This window comes from Bos taurus, chromosome 10, assembly GCF_002263795.3.
Source record: "Bos taurus isolate L1 Dominette 01449 registration number 42190680 breed Hereford chromosome 10, ARS-UCD2.0, whole genome shotgun sequence".
Taxonomy (NCBI): domain Eukaryota; kingdom Metazoa; phylum Chordata; class Mammalia; order Artiodactyla; family Bovidae; genus Bos; species Bos taurus.
Genome location: NC_037337.1, coordinates 30,087,265 through 30,102,214, shown reverse-complemented (window position 1 = coordinate 30,102,214; position 14,950 = coordinate 30,087,265). Strand labels below are relative to the sequence as shown.

The following is a 14,950-nucleotide window of genomic DNA, read 5'->3' as shown; positions in this document are numbered from 1 at the left end:
GTAGCACACAATTCTGGTACATTTTGAACAGGCATCAGATTGTGTTACTACATCTGCTCTTCATATGAATAAAGACTGTAGGTCTGAAATACAATCTGTGAGAGTCAAATTTTCACCCATAAAGACAGAGCTACCTTGAAAAATGCATATCACTGAAATTTTATTCTAAATGAATATTCAGAACTGCTGCTGCTGCTGCTGCTGCCGAGTCGCTTCAGTCATGTCTGACTCTGTGCGACCCCATAGACAGCCTCCCACCAGGATCCCCTGTCCCTGGGATTCTCCAGGCAAGAACACTGGAATGGGTTGCCTTTTCCTTCTCCAACGCATGAAACTGAAAAGTGAAACTGAAGTCTCTCAGTCATGTCCGACTCTTAGCGACCTCATGGACTGCAGCCTACCAGGCTCCTCCGTCCATGGGATTTTCCAAGCAAGAGTACTGCAGTGGGATGCCATTGCCTTCTCCATTCAGAACTAGACATGCAAATTAAGAAATTGATTTTAATACAGTAAAATTGATTTCACCACAGTTCCAAGAAACTTGGAAAATAGAACTTCACACTTGGCAAACTTGGCCATAAAAATGCACTAAGGTATTTCATTCTTCTCATCAACCATAACTTTTGATCAAAAGTGAATGGCTTACCAGAAAAACAAACGACCCAATCAAAAATGGAAAGAAGACCTAAACAGACATTTCTCCAAAGAATACATACAGATGGCTAATAAACACATGGAAAGATGCTCAACATTGCTTATTATTAGAAAAATGCAAATCGAAACTATAATGAGGTATCACCTCATATCAACCAGAATGTCCATCATCAAAAAAAAAAAAAAAATCCACAAACAACAAATGCTGGAGAGGGTATGGAGAAAAGGGAACCCTCTTCATTGTTGGTGGGAATGTAAATTGATACAGCCACTATAGAGAACAGTAGAGAGATTCCTTTAAAAACTAAGAATAAAACTACCATATGACCCAACAATCCCATTATTGGGCATATACTTTGAGAAAGCCATAATTGAAGAATACTCATGTACCCCAATGTTCATGGCAGCACTGTTTACAATAACTAGGACATGGAAGTAACCTAGATGTCCATCGACAGGTGAATGGATAAGGATGTGGTACGTATACACAATGGAATATTACTCGGTCGTGAAAAGGAACACATTTGAGTCAGTTCTAATGAGGTAGATGAACCTAGGGCCTGTTATACACAGTGAATTAGGTCAGAAAGAGGGAAACAAATATCATATATTAACACATATATATGGACTCTAGAAAGATAGTACTGATGGACCTACGTGCAGGGCAGCAGTGGAGACAGAGACCTGCAGACACAGTGAGGGAAGGAAAGGGTGGAATGAATTGAGAAAGCAGCATTGAAACATATACATTACCATATGTAAAATAAATAGTGGGAATTTGCTGTATGACGCAGGGAGCTCAAATCCTGGGTTCTGTGATGACGTAGAGAGGTGAGATAGAGTGGGACGTGGGAGGGAGGTTCAGGAGGAAGGGGACATATGTATACATACGGATGATTCATGTTGATGTATGACAGAAACTAACAATATTACAAATTACAATTATCCTCCAATTAAAAATAAATTAAAAAAATAAATGCCTTTGTTACCTACAGATTTGTTTGTTTACCTCTGTCAGAGACTCAAGCTGTCCATAAAATTTCATGTGTTCATGTGGATCCATATTGGCTAATTTTTCTTAAAAGGCATGGATTTGAGGACTTTTCTGCCCTGTTTAGACACAAAAATTATCCTAAACTGAAAGATGTTTTGTGTTCCTTTACTCCCCTCTGCTGGTAAGTTCTAATATAGTGCTTAACTATTGAAAAGTTGATAGAAAATGTTCACTGTGTTCTTAAAACCATAAGAGAAAATAATGTTGAAAATCATGCAAAAAAGTTTGCAATTCTTTCAGTTTTATTTATTAAACATTATTTTCTAGAATAAATCATTGGCCTCAGTTCAGTCACTCAGTTGTGTTTGACTCTTTGTGACCCCATGGACTGCAGCACGCCAGGCTTTCCTGTCCATCACCAACTCCAGGACCTTGCTCAAATTCATGTCCATCGAGTCGGTGATGCCAGCCAACCATCTCATCCTCTGTTATCCCCTTCTCTTCCTGCCTTCAATCTTTCCCAGCATGAAGGTCTTTTTCAATGAGTCAGTTCTCCTCATCAGGTGGCCAAGTATTGGAGTTTCAGCTTCAGCATCAGTCCTTCCAATGAATATTCAGGACTGATTTCCTTTAGGATGGACCGGTTGGATCTCCTTGCATTCCAAGGGACTCTCAAGAGTCTTCTCCAACACCACAGTTCAAAAGCATCAATGCTTTAGCGCTCATTGCCTATATAATTTGTTTCTAGAGTCCACATATGGTTTTCCCCCATACTTGTATTTAATACATGGTCAAGAGAATGGAGGACTTCCCAGGTGGCTCAGTGTAAAGAATCTGCCAGCTAGTGCAGAAACCACAGGAGAAATGAGTTCAATCCCTGCGTTAGGAAGATCCCCTGGAGTAGGAAGTGGCAACCACTCCAGTATTCTTGCCTGGAAAATCCCATGCGTAGAGGAACCAGGAGGGCTACAGTCTGTGGGATCACAGAGCCGGACATGACTGAGCAACTGTGCATGCATGCACCCAAGAGAATAGAGTCACATGGAATAATAGAAAAAGGGCATTTAGCCATAAGACTGAGTGCATTTACAAACTGAAATACTCCCATACCTTGTTTGTATAAGCCATTTAGTTTACAGAACTTCCTCGCATCAGTCTCATTTATTTCTTACAACAGTAGCATTTGATAGATATGCACATTCTAAAATATAGAACTTATTCTTCCTAAAAAGCAAAAAGGATCACTGGGTTGGCTACAGGTAAAATTCTGAAATAGACTCAAGTACTTGGCACCTCCAACTGTTCCTTTTTTTTCCTTTTTTTTTTTTTTTTGGCCATTTTCTCTGTAAAGTCCTCTTTCTCTTCTTCTGGTGATGCATGATCTAATATTATCAAGGTCTTCCTTTAGGAAACAAAGTATGTCTCTCAGTGTAATTTGAGTTTTAAAAGAAAGTCAGAATGAAAGCTGAAGCGATCAGCCACTAACAGGAAATTACAGAGGATAGGAGGTTTTCAGTTGCTACTCAAATCAAGATGTGTGATGGCTTTTGAATCAAAACCAAAATATATAAGCAGCTCATGCAGCTCAATATCAGAAAAACAACCAAATCAAAAAATGGGCAGAAGACCTAAGCAGACATTTCTCCAAAGAAGACATACAAATGGCTAATAAATACATGAGAAGATGCTGAACTTTGCTCATTACTAGAGAAATGAAAGTCAGAACTATCATAAGATATCAGAATGACCATCATCAAAAAGACTACAAATAATAAGTGCAGGAGAGTGTGTGGAGAAAAGAAAATGCTCTTGACTGTTGGTGGGAATGTAAATTGATACAGCCACTATGGAAGACAGTATGGAGATTCCTTTAAAAACTAGGAATAAAACCACCATAAGACCCAGAAATCCTACTCCTAGGCATATACACTGAGGAAACCAAAATTGAAAGAGACACATTGTTCTTTGCAGCACTATTTATAGTAGCTAGAACATGGAAGCAACCTAGATGTCCATCGACAGATGAATGGATAAAGAAGTTATGGTACATATACACAATGGAATATTCAGTTCAGTTCAGTCACTCAGTTGTGTCCGACTCTTTGCGACCCCATGAATTGCAGCAGGCCAGGCCTCCCTGTCCATCACCAACTCCTGGAGTTCACTCAGACTCACATCCATTGAGTCAGTGATGCCATCCAGCCATCTCATCCTCTGTCGTCCCCTTCTCCTCCTGCCCCCAATCCCTCCCAGCATCAGAATCTTTTCCAATGAGTCAACTTTTTGCATGAGGTGGCCAAAGTACTGGAGTTTCAGCTTTAGCATCATTCCTTCCAAAGAAATCCCAGGGCTGATCTCCTTCACAATGGACTGGTTGGATCTCCTTGCAGTCCAAGGGACTCTCAAGAGTCTTTTCCAACACCACAGTTCAAAAACATCAATTCTTTGGCTCTCAGCCTTCTTCACAGTCCAACTCTCACATCCATACATGACCACAGGAAAAACCATAGCCTTGACTAGATGGATCTTTGTTGGCAAAGTAATGTCTCTGCTTTTGAATATGCTATCTAGGTTGGTCATAACTTTCCTTCCAAGGAGTAAGCGTCTTTTAATTTCATGGCTGCAATCACCATCCGCAGTGATTTTGGAGCCCCAAAAGATAAAGTCTGACGCTGTTTCCACTGTTTCCCCATCTATTTCCCATGAAGTGATGGGACTGGATGCCATGACCTTCGTTTTCTGAATGTTGAGCTTTAAGCCAACTTTTTCACTCTCCACTTTCACCAAGAGGCTTTTTAGTTTCTCTTCACTTTCTGCCATAAGGATGGTGTCATCTGCATATCTGAGGTTATTGAGATTTCTCCCGACAATCTTGATTCCAGCTTGTGTTTCTTCCAGTCCAGCGTTTCTCATATGTACTTTGCACATAAGTTAAATAAGCAGGGTGACAATATACAGCCTTAACGTACTCCTTTTCCTATTTGGAACCAGTCTGTTGTTCCATGTCCAGTTCTAACTGTTGCTTCCTGACCTGCATATAGGTTTCTCAAGAGGCAGGTCATGTGGTCTGGTATTCCCATCTCTTGAAGAATTTTCCACAGTTTATTGTGATCCACACAGTCACTCAGCCATAAAAGGGAATGCATTTGAGTCAGTTCTGATGAAATGGATGAACCTAGAACCTATTATACAGAGTGAAGTGAGTCAGAAAGAGAAAGATAAATATCATATTCTAATGCATATATACGGAATCTAGAAAAATGGTACTGAAAATTTTATTTATAGGCCACCAATGGAGAAACAGACATAGAGAATGGATTTATGGACATGGGGAGAGGGGAGGAGAGGGTGAGATGTATGGAAAGAGTAACATGGACACTTACATGACCATATGTAAAATAGATAGCCAATGAGAATTTGCTATATGGCAGGGGCTCTGTGTTAGCCTGGAGGGGTGGGATGGGGCAGGAGATGGGAGGGAGGTTCAGGAGGGAGGGGACATGTGTATACCTATGGCTGATTTATGTTGAGGTTTGACAGAAAACAGCAGAATTCTGTAAATCAATTATCCTTCAATAAAAAATAAATAAATTTTAAAAACAAAACCTATGGACAATAAAGATTGGAGAGGATGTGAAGAAATGGAAACTCTCCTGCACTGTTGGTGGGAATGTAAATTGATACAGACCCTATGGAGAATATAGGGAGATTCCTTAAGACACTAGGAATAAAGCTGCCATGTGTTAGTTGCTCAGTCATGTCAGACTCTTTGCGACCCCATGAACTGTAACCTGCCACGCTCCTCTGTCCATGGAATTTCCCAGGCAAGAATCCTGGAAAAGGTTGCCATTTCCTTCTCCAGGGGATCTTCCTGACCCAGGGATTGAACTCCAGTCTCCTGCATTGCAGGCAGACACTTTACCATCTGAGCCACCAGGGAAGCTATGACCCAGCAATTCCACTTCTGGGCATATATCCTGAGAACACCACAATTCAAAAAGACACATGCAGCCCAGTGTTCATTGCAACACTATTTACAATAGCCAGGACATGGAAGCAACCTAATTGTCCATCGACAGAAGAATGGATAAAGAAGTTGTGGTACATATATACAATGGAATATTGTTGTTGTTCAGTCACTAGGTCATGTTCGACTCTTTGCAACCTCATGAACTGCAGCATGCCAGGCTTCACTGTCCTTTACTATCTCCCTGAGTTTGCTCAAATTCATGTTCATTGATTCAGTGATGCTATCTAACCATGTCATCTTCTTCTCTTTCTGCCTTCAATCTTTCCCAGCATCGGGTCTTTTCCAATGAATCGTCTCTTTGCATCAGGTGGCCAAAGTATTGGAGCTTCAGCGTTGGTCCTTCCAATGAATATTCAGGGTTAGGTATAGTAAAGTGGATGAACCTAGAGCCTGCTGTACAGAGTGAAGTAAGTCAGGAAGAGAAGAACAAATATTGTATACTAACGCAAGTGTGTGTGTCCTTAGCTGCTCATTCGTGTCCGACTCTTTGTGGCCCCATGGAATGTAGCCTGCCAGCCTCCTCTGTCCTTGGGGATTCTCCAGGCACTATCACTGGAGTGGGTTGCCAAGCCCTCCTCCAGGGGATATTCCTAATCCAGGGATTGAACCCAGGTTTCCCACATTGCAGGCGAATTCTTTACCATCTAAGCCACCAGGGAATGGAATTTAGAAAAATAGTACAGATGAACTTATGTGCATGGAAGGAATGGAGATACAGATGTAGAGAACAGACCTATGGACTCAGCAGGGGAAGGAGAGAGTGGGACGAATTGAGAAAGTAGCATCTACATATATATATTATCATGTGTAAAACAGATAGCTAGGGGGAAGCTGCTATATAACACAGGAAGCCCAGCCATGTGCTCTGTGATGACCTAGAGGGATGGGATGGGAGAGGGCAGGGAGGCTCAAGAAGGAGGCTCAAATCATTACGGATGATTTGCATTGTTGTATGGCAGAAACCAACACAACACTGTAAAGCAATTATTCTCCAGTTAGAAAACAAAATTTTTAAAAAGTACGAAAAGCAAAAACAAAAAAAGGCTGTTCTCAAGTTCACCGGCATTCCCTGCAGAAAAAGTGCTGCAGTCCAGTTGCGTGTGTATCAGACTGAGTATGTATTCTGGAGCCAGGCTGGAATATTAGCTCTGCCATCTAACAGTTTAGGACCTTGTACAATTTTCTTAACCTTGCTAAGCCTCATTTTCCTCCTTTGTAAAACAGGATTAACGCCTGACATGTTGTGTACAATAAACACTAGTTCCTTCTGCCTCTTCTCTTGGCGGAACTTCTCAGATGGCAGAGTAATTAAGTTTTGCCAAAGGTGAGACAGGAACACCATCGATCATTTCAGTTATGAGGTTGAGAAGGTGAGTAAGCTCTTTCTGAGGAATTTTTCTTAAGAACTATTTCCTAGAAATATTTACCAACCAGGCCCCATAGCTGCCTCACCCAGAGTTTCTGTAGGTATCAAGGATCCTCTGCTGAATGTGAGAGATCCATGGAGCTTCAGGTTTGCTTCTGTATACTCTTTCTGGGCTGCAAGGCTACTATCTACAGTGAACAACTGCTTCTACTTGTTACAAAATTGCTTCCATTTTAAGTTTTTGGTTTTTTGGCCATGAGGCACATGGGATTTTAGCTCCCCGACCAGGGGTCGAACCCACACTCCCTGCATACCACTTCTGCTTGGAGCGGTGCAGAGGGACAGATCCATGTAGGGCTGACCCTGCTGCATGGATAGTGGATGAACAGGTCATGAATTTAGGCTGCTGCTACTGCTGCTGCTGCTAAGTTGCTTCAGTCGTGTCTGACTCTGTGCAACCCCTGAGACAGCAGCCCACCAGGCTCCCCCGTCCCTGGGATTCTCTAGGCAAGAACACTGGAGTGGGTTGCCATTTCCTTCTCCAATGCATGAAAGTGAAAAGTGAAAAGTGAAAGTGAAGTCGCTCAGTCATGTCCGACTCTTAGCGACCCCATGGACTGCAGCCTACCAGGCTCCTCCGTCCATGGGATTCTCCAGGCAACAGTACTGGAGTGGGTTGCCATTGCCTTCTCTGGAATTTAGGCTGATCAGCATCATAGACCCAGGGGGTTAGCTCCCCGGTATCCTTGAGAAACCACCAGCACTCGTTTAACCATCACTCTTGTCTCAAATGTGTGAAGATGTCTCGCCTGCTCGCCTGCTGGTCCTGTGATCTATCACCCACTCTTGTCTCACCTTTCAACTTCAGGGAAAGTTCCAAAGCCATAAGAGTTCCCCATCACATTGAGTTCCATAGAGACAGAATTCTGTGGACACCGAAGGTGGTTCAATGAATTTAAGACTGCTGGCAGGGCTTAAGAGAATACACTTGTTTTAATTCTGGCCATAAAAATGTACTGAGGTAGTTCATTCTTCTCATCTCCAATAAATTTTGATCAAAAGTCAAGGCATTTGGATTTTAAAGCCTCATATATTCTGTGGATTATAGTAATGTACTTTACTGCCATGACCTTTTCAATTTTCTGGAATTTGCTTGACTCAGTCTGGAGCTCTTCTCTGTTTATAGTATTATTGACCTCTCTGCACGAGGCACACAGAAGACACAGATGAACACACTAAACTCTTTGAAGGACACTTGCAAAGGGGAAGTCTCATATCAGCTTTGTCAGTCTAACAGTGAAATGGGGATGCTATTCTTTCCCCTTGTGTTCAGCATTTGGGAGTGAACGCCTTTGCTCTAAGGAGTAGGGAGAAAGGATCACATTCAAAAGATCCCAGAGAATTCTACACACCGTACGGCACACAGAGGTAAACTTCTCCTATGGTTTGGCATTTCCTCCAGCTGTTAGAATTCCCCAATGGCTGAGACTTCTGAGTTTGTACCAGCTACAAATACTTGCAAGGAGATCCAACTAGTCCATTCTAAAGGAGATCAGTCCTGGGTGTTCTTTGGAAGGACTGATGCTAAAGCTGAAACTCCAGTACTTTGGCCACCTCATGCAAAAAGTTGACTCATTGGAAAAGACTCTGATGCTGGGAGGGATTGGGGGCAGGAGGAGAAGGGGACGACAGAGGATGAGATGGCTGGATGGCACCACCGACTCGATAGACATGAGTTTGAGTGAACTCCGGGAGTTGGTGGTGGACAGGGAGGCCTGGCATGCTGCGATTCATGGGGTTGCAAAGAGTCAGACACAACTGAGTGACTGAACTGAACTGAACTGACAAATACCTGTAATACTTATTAACAGTTAACATTTATTGAAGTCTTCAGTACACTGGGCAAGACACTAATAATTTCATGAGTCATGTAAGTCTTATAAGAGGTGGATACATTAATAATTTCTCACTATAGGTGAGGAATCTGGGGCTCAGACAAGTTAGGTAACTCTTCCATAATTACATGGTAGAGCTGGAATTCAACCTCAGGTCACCTGACTTCACTCTCTCCTAAGGGTATTCTCAATGGGCTTACATGAACACCGTGAACATTCCTCAAACATCCACCACCAAGTGCTTGGAAATAATGAGAGAAAAAATAACTTACCAGTCAAATGCAGGAAGAGCAGCCCCACTCCCTCCTCTTATTAGAAAGTCCCAGTGCACAATGACATTTTTAAAGCCCCCGGAGTCCCTGTGGTGAAGAAACTGTTACATTTGTTTGACAGGAGACCTTTTTAACACTCCACACAACTAGAGATCAGGAGTCTGTGCCCACAGACGTGCTGGCCTACGGGACCCCTGCCTTCCGCTCCTCCCAAATCCAGAGTCTTTCCGTTCTCATCCTCCAGGTGCTTTGTTGCTTTTGTTTGTCTGATTATCCTATTCTGTAAGAGTGGGAGGGAAAGCTTTTCTTGCTAATAGGAATCCCTTATTCAATAATTCAAAAAGCATTCATTGAGATCTTTAGTTCAAGTTCAGAGCTACATTTTATGGGAAGTGAACATGAACCTGGCCCCTGCCCTCTCAAGGGAATTTAGACCTGGAGGAGGAAAGTGATGCGTGCAATTAGCTGCTCCCACCAAGGATTCTAGTGTTGCCTCTCTGAACCTTCAGGGAAGGTTTTGTGGGAGAAATCACCTTTGTGCAGGCTGATGAGTGTCATCTTCCTTCAGATCAATTACAGCTCCATTTAATTTTCAAAATGGCAATGACTATACTTTTTAATGCTTGTCAGGTAACATCTGTATTAATTTTCTAGGGCTATCTTAAAGAAGTAGCACAAACTGGGTGCCTTCAAACAACAGAATTTTATTTCCCACCATTCTGAAAACTAGAAGTCAAGGTTGGTGGGGCAGTGCTCCCTCTGAAAACTAGGGGAGAATACTTCCTTAATTCTTCCTAGCTTGTGGCAGGGGCCACCAATCTTTGGTGTTTCTGGGCATGCAGATTCAGCACTTCAATTGCTTTCTCCATCATCACACAGCATTCTTACCTCAGATGACTGTACCTCCTCTTATGATAAGTAAAATATTTATATTGGATTAGGGTGCCACCCTACTTTGGTATGACCTTATTTTAACTAATAATGTCATATTTTGAGATTCTGGGGGTTAAGACATCAACATATCTTTTGGAGGGACACAATTCAACCCTCAACAATATACCCATTATAAATATTCACGTGGTGCCCATTATATCCATTATAAATATTTAAATATTATCACTTCTGTAAAAAGTGGTAATAGAAGAAAAGCACAAAGATGAATGTAAAAGTCACTTGGCTATGTTACCACTCGGATGTAACTACTGTTAACATCATTCCATTTTTCTTTTCATATACACATATAAAGCACAACAATCATACTATTCATATAACTTTGTGACTTGCTTTTTCTCAAATTATATCTTGAACACCCTCCAAATCAATAAACTTATATCACCCATGTATGTATGTATGTGTTAGTCGCTCAGTTGTGTCTGACTCTTTGTGACTCCATGGACTGTAGCCCACCGGGCTCCTTTGTCCATGGGATTCTCCAGGCAAGAATACTGGAGTGGGTTGCCATTTCCTTCTCCATGTAATGGTGCTCATTAACTTATCAAGCCTGTATTGTGGTTGAAGGCACTATGAAACTGCCCACTTTGTAGTTTTGTGAAAGACAGAACAATTCTTAAGCTTTTCTGTACTTATAGCTTTTATTTAATCATTTTGGCTTATCTATCATTGTCTTTTTCCATTCCATTTTCCCTACCTTCCCTCAGACCACTGCAAAAAAACCAGCTTGAATTTCTTGCTCTAGAACAGAACAGAAATTTGCATGTGTCTCTTCCACTCACAAGTCTCAGAAGGCTATTATTCTATGTTTGACACCTTTTGTCTGTCATTTCAGAGTTGTCACAAGTCCTGGACTATTCTTTTGGATATCAGAACACCATACAAGGCAACCTCAAAAGGCAAGAGAAAACCCTGTGACCTGAGATTAAAAGACCTAAACTTGAGCAGTCAGATGATAACATTTACTCTCTATTTGTATAATATAAAATACAACAAAACATGTTGTTGGGTTTTCCCACTTAATAACCCACAGGAAGAAATATTTTTGAGTTCAGACCATTGTCCTTTGAGCCTAGTCCAGAGTTTCTTAACCTTTAGTGTACAGACAACTCATCTGGAAACCTTATAAAAAGGCAGATTCTGATTCAGTAGATCTGGAGTGAGGCCTGAGTTACTTCTTTTCTAACTTTTCCATGTTGACAGCAATGGTGCTGATTCATGGACTGCATTTTGATAGCAAGGCTCTAGCTGAGAGCACAGATTAAGGAAAGCATAAATCCTATGCCTTAAGTTGGGCTGCCTGAATAACAGGCCCTGAGATTTGTGAGCAGGAGGCTTACTGGGGCAAACTCTTGGAATAGCAACAGCAAATGAGTTTGGAAAGCAGGACTGGACAGATGGAAAGGCTGAGTTGTGATACAGTTGCCACATAGGCCTCAGCTCATCCTATAAGACTTTCTAAGGTTGGAAGGCCGTTCAGTTGTCCTAAACTGAGGTAAGGGACAGGTCTATGTCCCCCCACATGGACCAGACATGGCACACAGACTGCCCCCAGGAGGAGGTGTCATCTCGGGTGAGGCAGCTCCCTTCTATGAGAGCAATTCTCTGTCCTCAAAGGAACTTGGCTATGAGCTGTCTGTAGCCAATACTCCTGTAAGCAAAGAAGAGCAAGCATCTCAGTCTTGGAGGGCAATGTAGGTGAAGCATCGCTGTGCCATTATTCTGGTGAGAACTCCACTGACCTGAGAAAATCACTAAATTATTTTCTGTTAGTCAAGCTGAATTTTAGACATCTTCCCAAATGTTTTGGTTTATTAATCAATGAAATCATGTCTGTACAATGTGCCAAGCCTTGAAGGCAATGATTTCAAGGCCGATCACTTTGGCTTTACAGAGAATATCTCCGGATCTGATTTGGAAAGCTACTCAAGTCACCTTCTCCCAAGCGGGGGTGCAGGAAGAAAATGTAGGGAAGAATTGTGAGAGATACTTGATTAATTTCACAGAAAAGAGAGTGAGATAGCTAAAGAAAAAGATGTGTGCTGCCTAGTGGTGCTAACTAGAAGCAAAGTCTAGGGAATCCCCTTGCCATCTAGTGGTTAGGACTCTAGGGACCTGGGGTTCAATCCCTGATCGGGGAATTAAGATCCCCACAAACTGCGGGGCACAGACAAAATTAAAAATAAATAGATAAAAATAAAGGCAAAGTCTAATGATCCAGTCAAGGTACTCTGTGGGGCATTCAGTATAGTGTATTGTTACTTCTAGAGGTAGGTGTGGGAGTTTGCTGAAGTGAGACAAAATGTCTAGGGATGAGTAGCCATATGGAAAAAGATAAAGCTTGATACAGCCTTTATTCTACAATGGATAAATTCCAAATGGATCAGAGATCTAAATTTTTCAAAAATGAAACCATACTGGTATTTTTTCAAAAAGAATAAATGAATTCTTTTATAACTTGGAAGTGGGAAAAACATTCATACCTATCATTCAGAGTCTCATTAAGGGAAGAGGTTGATTATTTTAACTACAGTTTAAACAGACAACAGACAAGCAAAGCAAATAGTCCAATAAGGGTTAGTTTTTAAAAGTGCAACACAGGACTTCCTTGGTGGCCTAGTGGTTAAAGTTTCACCTGCTGATGCAAGGGACATGGGTTCGATCCCTGGTTGGGGAAGATCCCACATATTGCAGAGCACCTAGGCCCCTGCACCACAACTATGGGCCTGCCCTAGAACCACTCTCTGTACCAAGAGAAGCCACCTCAGTAGAGGTCTGGCTGAATAAACTATAGTACATTCATAATAACCAAAGAGAAGATGTATATCGAGCTCATTTTAAACACAGTATTTTTTCTGTACATTTCCAGTGGGACACTAATATGGAGGGAAAAAACACACATGCAAATTTAAACTTCATTCAGTAGTCTTATGTTAGTAATACTGCTATTCTTATTCTGTTAATATATATGTATTATTTATACATATATATTTATATGCGTGTATTTATAAATATGAATAAAGAAGTAAATAATTGTGTCAATACATTAAGAACTAGTATTTTCATCTTAAGAGAAAGGACAAAACATAAAATCAAAGCACTCAGCTTTAAAGAAAAAGCATTAAGATACAGTTAGAAAAATTAATATTCAAGAGATACAGTGGGTCCTAAAACCCAAAACAAAGGGAAGTTTGGGTAAAGGAGGAGGCTAAAAACCATGTAAGTAATTTTTTATAGTTATGTCTGAAGCAGGAAGAAAAGAGAAATACGTTTAGTAGAGCTTCTGATGCACTACTCCTATTAAAACTGATGGCTTTTTCTGTAGTGTTTTTGTCTTCTGAATGCTAGGCCCAGTCCACCATTCCACCTTCACTTTTTATTAAGTTAATTTCTGCTGATTCTTCAGATCAGTTCATTGTTACATCACCCCTCCCCCATCAAGGATCTTTCATTGTACCCTATCATAGAATATTCCTTTCCTTAGGGCATGTCTCTTAGTTAATAATTATGTCCCCATTCATATAATTACTTGGTTGATATTCTCCCCTGCTCCCTCCCCCCTTGGAGGGCCAAAATCGTGTCTGGTTTCACTCATCCTGTACCAAACTACACGTGTGTGCTCAGTCGCTTCAGTCCTGTCTGACTCTGTAACCCCATGGACTGCAGTCCGCCAGGCTCTTCCTTCCATGGGATTCTCCAGGCAAGAATACTGCAGTGGGTTGCCATGTTTGTTTCCATTTCAGGGCACCCTCTTTAGATTGGAAAAGGTAGAATATCTAAGTACATGAACTCCAAAAGGAACAAAATGCTTCTAAGAAAACTGTTTCCCATTTAAACCCTTTCAAGTCGGGCAAATGACGTATTTGGCCTCTGGCACTATTAGGCGATAAGCACACAACTGGATAAGGCAGATACAGTTTTGTATTTTGTTTTAGTTTTTGCTACTCTTGCCAAGTTTACATGGGACTGAGGAACGGTGGTAATAAACGTATGCTGTATTGTCTGTAGTATTTGAGTCCACATCTCCAGCCCTAAAAATATTTAATCTCCGATGGGACTGCTGACGTTTGAGAATGGAAAAGCAGCCCGGGACGAGGGCTGGGTATGTGCGGTCTTGCCTGTCAACAAGATAAACCACGCTCTCTGCACCCTAAGGGTCAGGAACCAGTCTCCTTCGTGGTCCAAGTCCAGACCCCACCGAATGAAGCTTTTGCAGCGGCCGCCTCCCCTAGACTTTCCTCCCGCACTCCACCCTCTCGACAGGTCTTCTTTGTTGTATTTTAACTACCTAAACGCAAAGATCTGGGTGTCATCATCAGTCCCCTAAGTATGGACCAGTTCCCAAAGCCGAAGTTTCCACCAAACATTCCCGCTTAGGGTTACTAAAATCAGCGTTTATGAATCCCGACCAAAGGGTCTCCCTTACAGTTCAGTAGAACCGGTTTCTTCGTAAAAGGGCCTTCGGCCTCCGCCGAGACCTAAAAAAAGAGAGAGAGAGAGAGAATGAGGTGTCTATTACATTTCCCCAAATATATTATCTCGGGTTCAGGCTAGGTGTTTTAAAATATATAATAGATAGTATTTCCCTGTAAATTATGGCTAAGAAAGAGCAAGTGGAACTCATCTTTCTTTCCGTGTTTCTTAGTTTTGCCCTCCACACCTTTCGTGCCCAACCCCGTCGCCCGCCCCCGGCCGGTAACCCGGTAACTCCTTGGACAGGCAGCTCCTGGCCACCTTCCGGGGTCCTGATTTTGAAAAGAGGAGCGGACCAATCAGAGTGTGGAGCGC

General features: G+C 41.8%; 1 long non-coding RNA gene across 1 annotated transcript; it reads right to left on the bottom strand.

Annotated features, from left to right (window-relative positions):
- Window positions 1-1,932: 1,932 nt before the first annotated feature.
- Window positions 1,933-14,898, bottom strand: LOC132346357 (uncharacterized). Its single transcript, XR_009496167.1, has 2 exons — window positions 5,908-14,898; window positions 1,933-4,830 (listed from the first exon to the last, which is right to left on the bottom strand). It is a non-coding gene; the product is annotated as an uncharacterized lncRNA (long non-coding RNA).
- Between the last annotated feature and the right edge of the window lie 52 nt (window positions 14,899-14,950).